General features: G+C 47.6%; 1 pseudogene; it reads right to left on the bottom strand.

Moving 5' to 3' along the window:
• Positions 1 to 5,120: 5,120 nt before the first annotated feature.
• The window catches only part of LOC132387073 (beta-1,3-galactosyltransferase 5-like), a 62,081-nt pseudogene continuing 50,872 nt past the window's right edge, over positions 5,121 to 16,329 (bottom strand).

Raw genomic sequence — 16,329 nt, forward strand, 5'->3', positions numbered from 1 at the left:
AGAGAGAGAGAGAGAGAGAGAGAGAGAGAGAGAGAGAGAGAGAGAGAGAGAGAGAGAGAGAGAGAGAGAGAAAAGAGAGAGAGAGAGAGAGAGAGAGAGAGAGAGGAGAGGAGAGGGAGAGAAAGGAGAGGTGTGTGGGGGGTAGAATGCAATCCACGAAACAGTATAAAACGTCTGACAGTTGAAACAATGGGCCATTGTCCATCCTGCAGTGGATATCCTGCTCCCCGGCACACAGTGCGATTGGCAGACCAGTAAGGAAATATTTATTGCTCTCTGAAAGGGCAGGGTATACAAACTGATGTCATTCCGATTGGGGAACATTCGCCCTTTGAAAAAGATAGACTGCAGTATCCCGCCAATACCTTGTGGGTCAGCAAGGACCGGGTTCAATCGGATACCGCCAAGGATGCAGGGAAAGTCCGGGCATATCCAGCCGCTGTACTGATCGGAGTTGATCCTACTTGACAGAGTATCGTTGCGTATATTTGTGGTTGGGAGCTTAAGAAATTAGTATTTAGAAGGATGAGAGGGGATCTGATTGAAAAAAAAGATTATTAAGGGATTGGACACGCTGGAGGCAGGAAACATGTTCCCGATGTTGGGGGAGTCCAGAACCAGAGGCCACTGTTTAAGAATAAGGGGTCGGCCATTTAGAACGGAGTTGAGGAAAAACTTTTTCATCCAGAGAGTTGTAGATCTGTGAAATGCTCTGCCTCAGAAGGCAGTGAAGACCAATTCTCTGGATGCTTTCAAGAAAGAGTTAAATAGAGCTCTAGGAATAGCGGAGTCAAGGGATATGGGAAGACGTCAGGAACGGAGTACTGATTGTGGATGATCAGCCATGATCACAGTGAATGGCGGTGCTCGCTCGAAGGGCCGAATGGCCTGCTCCTGCACCTGTTGTCTATTGAGAGTACTTATGTTCTCGTCTTGGCGAGATGGAGCGTCCACCAGGTATACTGCGCTGCTTGGTCGCTCAGCTACACCTGGCTAATATGGGCACCGCAGGTCAACGACTCCAAGTGGAGGAATATAGGCGTGTCGACAATTAAAGAGGAGCTGCCTTCCAACGGGTCGGTGGCTGAGCACGCAGGCCCACTTGGAAAATAAATAAATCATGTGGCCACGTGTTAGCTACCTATTAGCCCGACCACAATATTATGACAAACTCTATCCGTCGGCAGAATTTGTAACGAAATATCGAGCTTTCATTATAATAAGTAACTTCGTACTTTGGATTTTTATGCATGCATATCGGCTGCTGTATAAACCCTGTCAGGTTCTGAGGAGCATATTGATCTGTGGAGAGTAGGATGATGTGGAGACTGACAAAACTATTTCCCCTGTTCCTTTTGTGAATGCTCCAACTCTTGTGTTTTTTTTTTTTGGAATTCAACTCTTAAGATCCATCTCACAACAGCGCCGGGGGATGCATAAGCGTCAGGGAACGCGTCGTGCGGTGGTGTGGATAAAATATAATAACCGGAGCAGTAAAAAAAAAGATGTCTGTTTGTTGAAACCGGGCGTGTTTGTCCGCCGGGGAATGATTCCTTGCGCCCCGTCACTCTGTGTGCTGGTTTAGCCAACAGGCCCAGGGTGCAAAATCTGAGGTAGATCTGCAACGGAGGGAAGTTTGCTGGATTTAATTGAGTTTCATGAAGTGCTTGACGGCTTGTTCGGATTTAATAAAGGGACAGAATGGACAGCCAGCGCCTCTTCCCCAGGGCACCACTGCTCAGTAAAGAGGACATGGTTTTAATGTAAGGGGAGGGAAGTTCAAGGGGGATATTAGAGGAAGGTTTTTCACTCAGAGAGTGCTTGGTGCGTGGAATGCACAGCCTGGGTCAGTAGTGGAGGCAGATACTCTTGTGACGTTTAAGAGACTACTAGACAGGTGTATGGAGGAATTTAAGGTGGGGGGGTATATGGGAGGCAGGGTTTGAGGGTCGGCACTACATTGTGGGCCAAAGGGCCTTCTGTTCTGTGTTCTATGTTCTATGTTCTATATACCTTAGTAGCAACTGGCTGGCAACTGCAGGGGGCATAACAGATCAGCAGTGGAACAAGAGAAGAATTGGTCTAAATATTCTATTTTGTTTAGAGATATAACTTGGTAACTGGTCATTCAGACGCAGTGTGCTCACATTGCCCAATTACATTCAAGTGACATCCTGATTGTCTTTGAAATGGCGGAGGAAACCAGCGCGCAGGATAATAAATAAGTCAAGATGGAATGGCGGAATATACACAGTGGGCCCAATGGCCTGAGTCTGTTTCTGTCTCTTGTGGTCTTCATTGCTCTCTAACTTCCCCGTTTACTTTTTGTGACTCTTAATTGCTTTCTTTTTTAATTCTCTTTCTCTCATCCCTCAAAGGCTTTCCTTCTTACTTATCATTGCTTAAGGACAATGCACTGCATGTTCCGTAATTACTGAATGAGTTGCCATCCGAAGCAACACGAGACGAGCCAGAACCTAAACGTCCATTGTTTTATGGCCAGGAAATTCTATTTCAACTTCACCAGTCCACAGGACCTGCTTCCAAAATGCATCAGGCTTCTTCAGATGCTTCTTTGAACCTTTTGAACAGAGCCTTTTGGCTGCCATGAGCAAAGGTAGGTTTGGAGAAAAGAAAAAGGGTGCAGAATTTCATGAACAGAAACCCTCACCTACTGATAGGCACGGGGGTGGATCGATAATGCTTTGGGCTTGTGTTGCAGCCAGTGGCACGTGGAACATTTCACTGGTAGAGGGAAGAATGTATTCAATTAAATACCTGCAAATTCTAGAAGAAACATCACACCGACTTTAAGACAAAATGCTGAAGATGATAAGAGGATAGCTTCTACAACAGGATAATAATCCGAAACACACCTCAAAATCCACAATGGACTGCCTCAGGAGGCGCACATTGAATGTTTTGTCATGGCCCCTCACGGTCCCCAGACTTAAACATCATCGATAATCTGTGGATACACCTCAAAAGAGCAGTGCATGCAAGACGGCCCAGCAATCTCACAGAACTAGAAGCCTTTATCAACGAAGAGTGGCGGAAATCCCACAAACAAGAATTGAAAGGCTCTAAGCTGGCTTCAGAAAGCGTTTACAAGCTGTGATACTTGCCAAAGGGGGTGTTACTAATTATTGACCATGCAGGATGCCCAAACCTTTGCTTCTGGCCCTTTTCCCTTTTTGTTATATTGAAGCTGCAACAGATGGAAAGTTAAAAAAAAAGAAAAATCTTGCATAACAATTAAAGAAATGTGTCACCTTTAACTTCATGTCTTTTTGAAATCAGTTCATCTTTTATGCGCTTAGCTATTCATAGTAACAGAAATTTTCACCGGGATGCCGAAACTAAATATATATTTATTTACTGCCTGGACTACTGAGATTCACCGGCATTGTATAGATCTTTCACTCTGGAATTCCGTCATCTGCAGAATATATTTTGTGTTAGTGCGATATAGTCGAATAGGGATTGTGCGCTTGTATAATAAACAAACCATCTTTTTGCCGACTGCCCTTTCCCCACATACACACCCACCTCCCCCACCTCTTTCTCTACTCTCTCTCTCTCTCTCTCTCTCTCTCTCTCTCTCTCTCTCTCTCTCACTCTCTCTCTCTCTCTCTCTCTCTCTCTCTCTCTCTCTCTCTCTCGTCTCCTCTCTCTCTCACTCTCTCACTCTCTCTCTCTCTCTCTCTCTCACTCTCTCTCTCTCTCTCTCTCTCTCTCGCTCTCTCTTTCCCCCGATACTCCCCCCCACCTCTCATGGATATCGTTGCAAAATCGTGTACGATGAGTGTTGTAAATGTTACCGGATGAGGAAACGGCGGACTAAACTCGTGACTGCCAAGAAGAAAGAAACCGGAACACTATGCTGTGCAAAAGGAGGACAGACGAGACAGAGAAGTAAGTTAAGCGTATATTTCGTTTCCCAGCACTCCCCTTCTCGATGATAATCATTAGCTCGCTCGTTCAGAAAATTAGTAAAACGCAAATTACTGTAAATCATACGTCAGATATCAGCCAATCGCACAGATGGTAGACAGCGCGGTATTGGGGTTTATGACGTCACAGGCAAAGAGCACTGTCTCTCCGTCCTGTCACCGCATAAAATGTGGGATTGTGGACTGTTGTTAAAGACGTTTTCCATGTGAAGCCGTGCCCAGCCGACGCCACTGTAAGCCTGACAGAGGAAAAAGGTGAGGAAACAAATTTAAAATGTACTCTTTCTCCCATCAGGGTCTTCCAGATCCACGCACTCTCTCTCCAGCCCTAACCTCCTCACTCGCTCTGCCCAATTAACGCGCTCTTTGTCTGTCCATTTTCTTACTCCTGTTCTAGTCACCACACCTCTACCTTTGTTGTTTCCTCTCTCCCCTAGCATTGCCTCCCTCCTCTCTTAAATAATTTCTCTTTTCGTCCTTGATCCAACGTTGCCTAATTTTCCAACACTGTTCCCAGTGTAACCATTCCTCAATTGTGTTTGCCTTCTGCCTAATCTACTCAATACCTCTGCTTTCAGTCCCCAGATAACTACTCTCTCGTCGCCAGTCCAGTCGTTACGTCACAAGGCACCATCTCGACGTCACACTTCTGCGTCTATAGACCTCTGTTGTTACTTCTGAGCGGACCAAGAGCACCAAACGGAGTAGAGTGATAGAGTGATTAAAACAATCAATACAGTAACGGTACACGTTGCAAAACCTGCAGACCGAGATGACGAACCGGTCGCCGAGACCGACTGTATGCGCACAAAAATAAGAACACACTATCTTATCCTCCGCTCGGCTTCCACACTTCTCTCTCTCTCTCTCTCTCTCTCTCTCTCTCTCTCTCTCTCTCTCCTCTCTCTCTCTCTCTCTCCTCTCTCTCTCTCTCTCTCTCTCTCCTCCTCTCTCTTTCTCTCTCTTTCTCACACACACACATACTCTGTCCCCCTCGCCCCCTATCCACCTTCCTCTCCCTCTCAGTCACAGCATTCTCAACGCCATCACCCTCCGCAATGTCAATCACACAGCGGCATTCCAACGCCCCCGCCGATCCGCCCGCCCCTCTCCCGGATCTGGCCTCCACCTGCTACTTAAAGTGCAACACTCACCGCCACCCCCCACCACCACCTCACCCTCTCCCCCGATACGCTTTCGTCACGTCTTTTCGGGGCAGTCCGCGCTGTCTGAGTCCATAACGCCTCGCCAGTAGAGCAGCTTATCCGAGTCGTCCACGTGATGCGAGGTGACGAGCCGCCGGTAGGTGCAGATGGAGAACGGAACCCTGCCATTGAAGAACACGCGCTTGGAGTGGATGGGCACCGGCTTTATGTTCAGGTCCGCCAGGCGCAGCCCCGTGAACGTCCTCCAATTTGAACAGCGGCGCGGTCCGAGAGATGTTCCACACAGCACACGCCGTGTCCGTGGACAGGACGTAACCGGTGCCGGAACAGAAAGGTGGGTAACTTTCCCCAGGGTACTCCCTCCGTGCTGACGTACCATCGACTCTGTTTCTGTCGGAACGGCCGCATGCCTCCGAAAATGACACCAGTGTAGAAGTTGCTGCGGGGGGCGCGGGACAGGAGCTCCAGCAGGTAGTCGGTGTTGACGAACATGTCGGTGTCAGTCTTCATCACGAAGGCGGCGGAGGGGCAGTAGCTGCAGAGCCACCCCAGGCCCGTCAGCACCTTCCGGGTCAGGTTGTAGTAAGTGTCATGGAAGTCAGCCTGGATGATGTCCCGGTGCAGGGCGTTCTCCCTTTCAATCCAGGGCTGCCGCTCCCGCCCGTGCCCCAACACGAAGTAAGTGGACCGCTGTGGCTCCTCCAACCCGCCGTCTGCTCCCCCAGGTTTGGCGGATAACGTTGCGTGTCTGGAACTGACCGGGGGAACTCGTGACCAGTAGGACGAGGAAGATCGTGTTGCTGATACATTCACTGGACAGCAGCATCATGAAGGACCTGTTTAACGTTAAGGAGCGACTGCTCCGGACGTCGTTGGAACTAATATTTCTGCTCCAGAGAACCAGAAGGAAAGCCAGTAGGACGACGATAGAACGCTTGAGGAGCCGCTTGCCTCGTAACGAGCCGCTGAACATCCACAGCCATCGGCAGGAAACTGCAAGGAAATATAACGGAAGGAAGTAAGCTTTCACATTCTCAACAGTGAAAATATTGCAGCCAACAATACTGTAACAGTAAGGATTGGGAGGTACGAGATGTAACACAGTTAGCTAAGATTGATTCGTGGAGCGGAACCTCTAACAGCAGATCGCCGCCACAAAGGGCCTCCTGCCAGCAGGTGGCGGTTCTTTCATACAGTCACTCCCATTCTAAGTTTCTTTCGGCCCGTCCCGTCACTGTGCGTGCGTCTGATATCATTCACCCTCCACTTGCTGAGCGGCCTGGATTCTACCCATCTCATCGGGCTACCCCTCTTCGCACAGCTGTATCGCACCTCTCACCCTAACCGACTCCCGATGGTGTCGTTGCTCGGCGCTCTCCTTTCCACGACCTCTCCTTGAACTCGGCATCCTCAAAGAGCTGAATCTGCCTCCGCGGCACTCCCTTGACGTCGCCAATCCAGAAGCAACCCACGGTCTGTGGCCTCAGTCCGGCGTTGACGCCTCCAGGGAGCGCCCTTCGCGAAAAACGGCTTTCCCGTATGTGGACACGAATGCCGATGGTCGGTTAATAGCTAACGTAAACAGAGGGGGACACCTTCCCTGCTCACAAAGTCTCCGCTCCCCTAATCCAACGCCCCACCTATCCACCCCACGCCACACACCCTGGGAAACACACGCTGTCCGATCTCGGCTGTTTGCTGTATGGAAACGTGGTAATCTCCTGACAGGCCGGATTCAGCAGTCAGACAGGAGGATTCCCGACTGTCTCTTCATTGTAAATGACGCGGGTTCCGGGAGGATAAACGTCATCAGAAGCTTCTGAAGGCGCAAAGTAATCGACAAGGAGTAAGTAATTGTCCCTCGCTCAGTGGTTTAATAGGAGTAATTAGGTGGCATCTTAAATTACGAAAAGCGAACGTGTTTGATGTGAGGATGATACCGAGTATACATCCGAATTTACAAGATAAATTATAACCGGATAAATGCAATATTGTAAGTGGAGCATCATGCTCCGCCATATACTCTATCAATTTTCGACACCTGGTTACTTCCAACGTTTCTCTATTTATAATTTGAATTGAATTGAATTTCGGTTTATTGTCATTTAGAAAAGAGAACTGCAATGCATTTAAAAAATGAAACGATATCACAAAAGCACAAGATGAAAGATCCCCAATCCAGAGTCCGGAGAGACACACCATGTCGGGAGACCAACTCTACCACCGAACAAACCAAATACTAAAGAAACAAGACCTACACAAAGCCACATAGTTACATATAGTTATGGTTAACATATAGTTACAACAGTGCAAAAGTTGTGGCTTTTTATCCGTCGGTCCTTCGAGGTGGGGCTTATGTAGAACTCGTGTTCCACCTGCGTGGAAGAGCAGACCATTCCGTTCGCCTCTGTGAATACATACCACCAACAGCTGATCACAAAGAAGAAACAGGCCATCGCAGCGCATTTCAAATTGTTGTCGGAGATTTCATGCAGGCCTGTTTGCAAGAAACCCCATCCAGTGACCACCAGCAGGTAGCCTGTGGGACCAGAGATCTTACGAGACTGGATTAGGATAATGAACGCCTACCGTTCCTCGCACAGACCGCGTTTTGCTACCCCAGGTGCGGCCTCACCATCACCCTGTACATTTGCAGCATGACCTCCCTGCCCTAAAATTCAATCTCTCTATCAATGAAGGCCAACATTCCATTTGCCTTCTTGACAGACTGCTGCACCTGCAAACTAACATTTTGCGATTCATGCACGGGAACATCCTGCAATGTTGTAGCATTCAAATAATAATCTGTTCTTCCATATTTCCTTCCAAAGTGAATGACCTTGTATTTACCAGTATTGTACTCTATCTGCCAGACCCTTGCTCTCTCACTTGACATATCTACACCTATCTACAGACTTTCCGTATCCTCTGTAGGATTTGCTTTTGCGTTCAATTTACTATCATCAGCAAACTTAGATACACGATATCCGCCCTTCCAGATCATTAGTGTATGTCATGAACAGTTGTAGGCCCAGCACTGAACCCTGTGGGACACCGCTCATCACTGTTTGCCAACCAGAGAAAGACCCTCTGCTTTCTATTGGTTAACCAATTCTACATCCATGCTAATAAATCAGCCCCAACTCTATGAATCCGTATCTAATGGATAAGTCCTTTCCGTGGCACCTTATGGAACTCCTTCACGAAATCCAATTAAATAACATTCAACTGCGCTCGTTATATCCTCAAAGAAATCCAGTAAGTTTATCAAACAGGACCTGCCTTTGCTGAATCCGTGCCGTGTGTGCATGATGTGTCAATTCATTTCCAGATGTAGCGCCATTTTCTCCTAAATGATAGTTTCACGTATTTTCCCAAGTACAGACGTTAACCCAGCTTGCCGATAGTTTTATTGCCTTTTGCAGCCATCCTTTTCTGAGCAGTGGCGGGACGTTCGCCTTCTTCCAATCCTTCGGGACCTGCTCAGAGTCCAGACGCCTCTACTACAACCCCTGCTATTAATTTCAGCACCCTCGGGTACATTCCATCAGAGTCAGGGGACTTGTCAATCTTTAGGCCCACAAGTTTGCTCAACACTACCTAGTGAGAGCTATTGTATGGAGGTCCGCACCTTCTATTGCATCCATACCAACTGTCTTCGGCAAATTAGACGTCTCCTCCACTGTGAAAACCAATACAAAACCACCTCAGCCACTTCCTCATTACCCGATACCAATTCCCCCTTCTCGTCCTCCCGGGATCCTACGTTCTTTTTGCCAACCCTCATGATTTATGTAGTTACAAAAACATTTGCTATCAGTTTTCTATATTTTGTGCTGCTTTATTTTCACAATCTATCTTCCCTGTCTTTATTGCTCGCTAAGTGCTTTCGTTGCTTTTTAACGTTCCCCCAGTTTTCCATTTCATCACTACTCTTGGTGACTTTGTACGAACGACTTTTGCATATGACACCTTCCTTTATTTCCTCTGTTATCCATCTCTGGCTAGGATCTTTATGTCCTCGCTGTCCATGGGAATGGTGCCGGAGGATTGGAGGGAGGCGAATGCTGTCCCTTTGTTCAAAAAAAGTTAGTAGGGATAGTCCGGGAAATTATAGACCAGTGAGTCTTACGTCTGTGGTGGGAAAGCTGTTGGAAAAGATTCTTAGGGATGGGATCTATGGGCATTTAGAGAATCATGGTCCAATCAGGGCCAGTCAGCATGGCTTTGCGAAAGGCAGATCGTGTCTAACAAGCCTGATATAGTTATTTGAGGATGTGACCAGGCATACAGATGAGGTTAGTGCAGTGGTTGAGATCTACATGGACTTTCGTCAGGCATTTGATAAAGTTCGACATGGTAGGCTTATTCAGAAAGTCAGAAGGCATGGGATCCAGGGACGTTTGGCCAGGTTGATTCAGAATTGGTTTGCCTGCAGAAGGCAGAGGGTCGTGGTGGAGGGGGTGCACTCAGATTGGAGGGTTGTGACTCGTGATGTCCCACAAGGATCGGTTCTGGGACCCCTACTTATTGTAATTTTCATTAACGACCTGGATGTGGGGGTAGAATGGTGGGTTGGCAAGGTTGCAGATGACACAAAGGTTGGTGGGGTTCTGGATAGTGTAGAGGATTGTCGACGATTGCAGAGAGACATCTATAGGATGAGGAAGTGGGCTGAGAGATGGCAGATGATGTTCAACATAGAGAAGAGTGAGGTGATACACTTTGGAAGGACAAACTCCAAGGCAGAGTACAAAGTAAATGGCAGGATACTTGGTCGTGTGGAGGAGCAGAGGGATCTGGGGGTACATGTCCACAGATCCCTGAAAGTTGCCTCAAAGGTAGATAGGGTAGTTAAGAAAGCTTTTGGTGTGTTAGCTTTCATAAGTCGAGGGATACAGTTTAAGAGATGCGATGTAATGATGCAGATCTATAAAACTCTAGTTAAGCCACACTTGGAGTACTGCGTCCAGTTCTGGTTGCCTCACTATAGGAAGGATGTGGAAGCATAGGAAAGGGTACAGAGGAGATTTACCAGGATGCTGCTGGTTTAGAGAGTATGCATTATGATCAGAGATTAAGGGAGCTAGGGCTTTACTCTTTGGAGAGGAGGATGAGAGGAGACATGATAGAGGTATACAAGATATTAATAATTATAGATAGAGTGGACAGCCAGCGCCTCTTCCCCAGGACACCACTGCTCAGTACAAGAGGACATGGCTTTAAGTTAAGGGGAGTGAAGTTCAAGGGGGATATTAGAGGAAGGTTTTTCACTCAGAGAATGGTTGGTGCGTGGAATGCACTGCCTGAGTCAGTGGTGGAGGCAGACACACTAGTGAAGTTTAAGAGACTACTAGACAAGTATATGGAGGAATTTAAGGTGGGGGTTTATACGTGAGGCAGGGTTTGAGGGTCAGCACAACACTGTGGGCCGAAGGGCCTGCAATGCGCTGTACTATTCTATGTTCTATGTTTCTGTAATGGCACTAACTCATACCACTTCATTCACAATTCTGCCACAAATTCACTGACTTCGTTACGACTACAACGGCAATTCAGATAATGTGCCTTGACACTCACTGTGCCTTTAAAATCTAGTAATATGTCCTTCCTATGCAATTGGCTTTTCTGCATTGTACCCTTACTTTTCACTCTCGTTCAGCCTTTGCTTTTTTTTATCAATACCCACGCTTTTTCGTTTCACTTTCTCCATACTTCCCCAATCCGTTGACCCACCACACTGCTAGTTAGTTCAAAGCACTTAGGCCCTTTGTGTCTGCTCCGCCATTTCTTCATGGCTGATTTATTATCCTTCTCATTTACCTGCCTACTTCCTGTAAACATTGATATCCATAATAATTACCAGCCTGTCACTGTCCGTTTTAAATATATTTGATGACCCGCCCGTCTGCGGCAACGATTTCCACAGATTCACAATCCCCTGGCGGAGGGCGGTGCTCTTCAGCATTACTCTTAAGATGCGTCCTTCTATCATGAGGCTCCGCTTCCCGGTCCTACATTCCCCACCACGGGGAATATCCTCTCCCCAACCAATCTATCCAGGGCTTTCAATAGCCGGTAGGTTTCAATTAGGTACGGCTGAGCTACAAAGACTGCAGGCCCACAGCCATCAAACGCTCCCCGTGTGTTCACCTAGTATTGCCCTGAATCATTTACGAGCGCCGCACCCACTCTCTTAGAGATCGGAGGGCGCGGAACAAATTTCACAAGATAAAACACGGCGTATTCCGGGGAAATCGAAACCCATTGCTATCACCCTCAGGGCCCTCCCCAACTATTTCATCAGCACCGTTCTGGTCTGTGTGACCCGCTGCCCTGTCCGCTCTTCGGCAAATCCCTGCAATATCTTGCCGTGGTGACGCGCACGCGCAACCCGCTGTGAGGAGCGTGAAGCAGGCCGTAGTTATACCCCTTTCCACATGAGACTGTGCTTCCCCAATAGATGTTAACTCTCTCGCGTCTCTCTTCCCCGTCCCTTCACGAATCCTTTGCAATTTACGGGCACCGATTAAAGCCAGACACACCACCGATTAGTATTTACAATTAAATTTTAAAAACTGTAACATACCCGTGCCCTTTCCTGCAGTTGATGCATTTGAGAAGCCATTGCTGCCCGTCCTTTCAGCCATTGTGCGGACAGAGTTTCGGTAGGCGCCGGTGTTCTGTAACAAACAGAAAATTATTAGTGAGGTCAAAAAATTAAATAAGTTGACGTGGAAGCCTTTCTTTTTATGTTTGTTTTCAAACCAGCCACATGCTTTAAAATAACTTGGGGCCCCTTCACAGGAGTGCTGACATTTGCGCCCAAACACACTGGGTCACAAAGTGCCCAATTGCGCCCTACGCCATCACTCTTCATGGAGTCTGCACCCGTTTTCTTTTCCCGTGTAATATTGTTTCCTGGACGAATCCTGCGGCACGGAGCCGATGTGTCGTGTCAATCGTGGGTCATTGGATCTGTAGGGAAGTTTGGAGGGGCTGAACAAATATCCCAAGCAACCTCGTTCCTGTTGTCACTGGGTTTGGGTGGGAAAACAACTACAGGTCATGGCCTTAAGGGTGAAAGGTGAAGGGGTGAAGAGGACAGGGAGGGATTTCTTCGCTCAGAGGGACGCGGAGGGTGTGGAACGTGCTGGAAGCGGCGGTTACAGGATCGATTTCATCATTCTCGGGCCGGGACCTCCCTCGGGTCTGGGGAAGCGGATGGGTGCCAGAACACGGAAGGTCGGCGGGTTGGGGGTCGCGGAAAGAAGAAGACGAGCTGCGTATTGATAGGTAAAGCCAGGTGAAAGAACAGCCGTGGTAAACCTACCTGCGGCCAAAAACAAAGAAGGACAGCGCTCACATAACGCAGATAAACGGCGATACGGAAGATTTAACCTCACGTGTCCTTGTATCCATTATCCCGACAACAATGTCTGAGGCTTGTTGAAGAAATCCCTGAAATGGTTAACTACCCGCAACTGACGCGAGCTGTATGAGTGGAAGTTATATTTTCTGTCCGCTCTGCCTTCTGTGGAGCCTCCGGGCTCTGATTCCGCCGAGTCCCGATACTGGTTCTGACCGTGAATAGTCACGCCCCCATTACGCAATGTGTGTGTTCGGTGAATCATTAACCTTTACCTGTTGATGCAGGCACACTCTGTTTTGGATTTGTTCCAACGAACTCGCTGATCAGTGGTTTATTGCTCCGATTCTTCTTGTGTGGTGACTTTCTGACTGGTAATCTATCTGCGTCCTCGCTTTGTCGGATTACTGCCCTTGATGTCCTGATTTTAAACTTCCAACCCAGCTCCTGCCCTGCTCGCTTCAAAACCGGATCTGTTCTCTCATCGCTTCGCCCTTCTCTCGCGACAGACAATATGAGCTGCGGCCGCCTGTGATATCACGCCGCAGTTTGAATATATCACACAGCACGTTTATTACCCAGTCTTAAACTTCAGACAGCGAGGGGGACAATAACGATCACCAACAGTGTCCACACGGGACGCTCTTTGAGACAAATTTCTCTGTGGCACGGTGTCACTTTCCCAAAAGGTTCAATTACACGTTCAATTTGCCAAACCCTTAAAATTTCAAACTTGAAAGTAGTGTGCTGGCTTCCTTATTGCCGGTAAGAGATAAGAGGCAGCTGAATCACAAATGTAACCCTTTAGAGATAAGGATCTGGTTGATCATTACATATCCTGGATGAGAGCATTTTGTCCTGAATTTAATGTTCAATCTTGAACTTTCTTATCAACATTGAAAGGAAAATTACAATCGGGTATCAATTTTTATTATTATCTTCTTTCTTTCACTGATATTTCTGATTTTATATAAACGAATTTATTAGGGGACGGGTGGGAAATGCACAGCCAGCGCCTAGTATGTCTGTGGTGTTGGCCCTCAATAATAGGTAGACAAATTTAGGTACTGCTAATGGATGCGGCCAACCAGCGGCGAGCCTCCAAAACCGGGTCTACGGAACTGTGTCGCGGTGCAGAGACGTGCAGAGGAACGCGGTGTTGATAGGAGATACCATCGTCAGGGGAGCAGAGACGAGATCCGGTGGGCGCGATTGAGACACCCCACCAGTATTTTGTTTCCCAGGTGCCAGGGTCAGGGATGTCTCAAGATCCGGTCCATGCCACTCTCAGGGGCGAGGATGAGCGGCCAGACTCAGTAGGCAATATGAGGAGGTTCTGAAGAGATATTTCAGGGAGCAAGGTTGAAAGCTAAGGAAGAGAGACGCAGGGTATCAATGCTTGCCCGTGTCACGTTCCAAAGAGGTTAAGTGTCGCATGATGTAGCGGGTGATATGGGCGGCTCAGCAACTGGTTTGGGGGCGGGGGGGGGGGGAAGAGGCTCCGGTTATTGAATCATTGGGAACTCTTCTGGGGAAGGAACGACCTGTTCAAAAGGGACGGGCTGCACCTGAACCCCGGGGCGTCCAGTATCCCTGCAGACGGGTTCGCTCGGCACCATCACTACTGGGAAGCGTCCAAGGTCCCCGCTTTAAGTTGGATAACTATCCCTGATGTTCGAGAGTGTTTAATCTAATTTGACTGCGGGGTGGTGCTGAGGATGAGGTAGTTGGTTTACAAATAACGGAAACTTTAATAATATTCCTTGCAAGTAGAGGCCGGTGACCGGGCAGGGTTGCTGTTGACAGGATGATTTTCAATGTAAAGGCAGAGATTGGCAAAGGGTGCATACGGGACTGAAGGGGCTATACTTGAATGCGCGCAGTAAACGGGAAAAAGGAAGATGAGCTTGCAGCACAATTACGAAGTGGGATGTACGATGTTGTAAGTATTACTGATTGAGAGCTGAAAGAAGAATTTAGCTGGGAGCTTGACGTCCAAGAATAGATATTCCACCGAAAGTACTGGCTGGTAGGCCGAGGAGGTGGCCTGGCACCGTGGGTAAAAAAGTTAAATTAAATTATTGTGCAGGTGACATGGGTTCCGAAAGTTTTAAATTATCACTAGACCTACAGTACTGCAAGGGTAAAAAAAAGGAACCTGATGGGAGTTATCTACAGACCCGTAAACAGTGGTAAGGAAGTGGTCTGCAATGTACAGCAGAATATGGGAAATGCAGGCCGCAAGTCCCCATGGGTCAAATGACATATTTCTGTTCCAAAGTTTTATCATCTAATGTTAAGCGTCTGAAAAGCCCGTCATGGCAAGTGTTTTTATTAAAACCGCCGCAGTGTTGCACTCGATACTGAACAAAAGCGAATTCAAGTTCCAGAATGTTATAACTCCTTCACACAGTCATAAAGCTGGACTTCAGTCTCATTATCTCACACCTCCCACTTCCGTACTTATCCAAAAGTCTCTTAAAAAAAACCCATTGTATCCGCCTCCACCACCGTTGCCGGCAGCCCATTCCACACACTCACCACTTTCTGAGTAGAATATTCACCCCTGACATCTCCTCTGTACCTACTCCCCAGCACCATAAACCTGTGTCCTCTTGTGGCAACCATTTCAGCCCTGGGGAAAAAGCTTTGACTATTGCTCCACGTTATCAAAAGACTTTGAACCGAAAGTCGGAAGGTATGAGATCCAGGGAAGTTTGGCCAGGTGGATCCACAATTGGTTTGCCTGCAGAAAGCAGAGGATCGAGGTGGAAAGAGTACATTCAGATTGGAGGGTTGTGACTAATGGTGTCCCATAAGGATCTGTTCTGGCACCTCGACTTTTCGTGATTCTTATTATCAAACTGGATGTCGGGGTAGAAGGTTGGGTTGGCAAGTTTGCACATGACACAAAGGTTGGTGGTGTTGTGGATAGTATAGAAGATTGTCGAAGATTAAAGAGAGACATTGATAGGATGGAGAAGTGGCCGATGGAGTTAAACCAGGAGAAGTGTGAGGCGGTACATTTTGGAAGGACAAACTACAAGGCAGAGTACAAAGTAAATGGCAGGATAATTGGTAGTTTGGAGGAGCTGCGGGATCTGGGGTTACTTGTCCACAGATCCCTGAAAGTTGCCTCAAGGGCAGATAGGATAGTTAAGAAAGGTTGTGGAGTATTAGCTTTCATATGTCGAGGGATAGAGTATAATAGTCGCGGGGTAATGATGCAGCTCTATAAAACTCTGGATCGGTCACACTTGGAGTACTGTGTCCAGTTCTGGTCGCCTCACTATAGGAAGGATGTGGAAGCATTGGAAAGGGTACAGAGGAGATTTACCAGGATGTCGCCTGGTTTAGGGAGTATGGATTACGATCAGAGATTAAGGGTGCTAGGGCTTTACTCTTTGGAGAGAAGGAGGATGAGAGGAGACATGATAGAGGTGTACAAGATATTAAGATGAATAGATACAGTGGATAACCAGCGCCTCTTCCCCAGGGCACTACTGCTCAATGCAAGAGGATATGGCTTTAAAGTAAGGGGAGGGAAAATGTTTAGAGATATTAGAGGAAGGTTTTTTCACTCAGAGAGTGGTTGCTGCATGGAATGCACTGCCTGGGTCAATGGTGAAGGCTGATACACAAGTTAAGTTTAAGAGACTACTAGACAGGAAAATGGAGGAATTTAAGGTGGAGGGTTATATGGGAGTCAGCGTTTGAGTGTCGGCACAACATTGTGGGCCGAATGGCCCGTAATGTGCTGTACTATTCTATGCTGTATCCACACGATCAATGCCTCTCATCATCTTATACACCTCTATCAGGTCACCTCCCATCCTCCGTC

Source organism: Hypanus sabinus, unplaced genomic scaffold (genome assembly GCF_030144855.1).
Source record: "Hypanus sabinus isolate sHypSab1 unplaced genomic scaffold, sHypSab1.hap1 scaffold_151, whole genome shotgun sequence".
In the NCBI taxonomy this organism is placed as follows: Eukaryota; Metazoa; Chordata; class Chondrichthyes; order Myliobatiformes; family Dasyatidae; genus Hypanus; species Hypanus sabinus.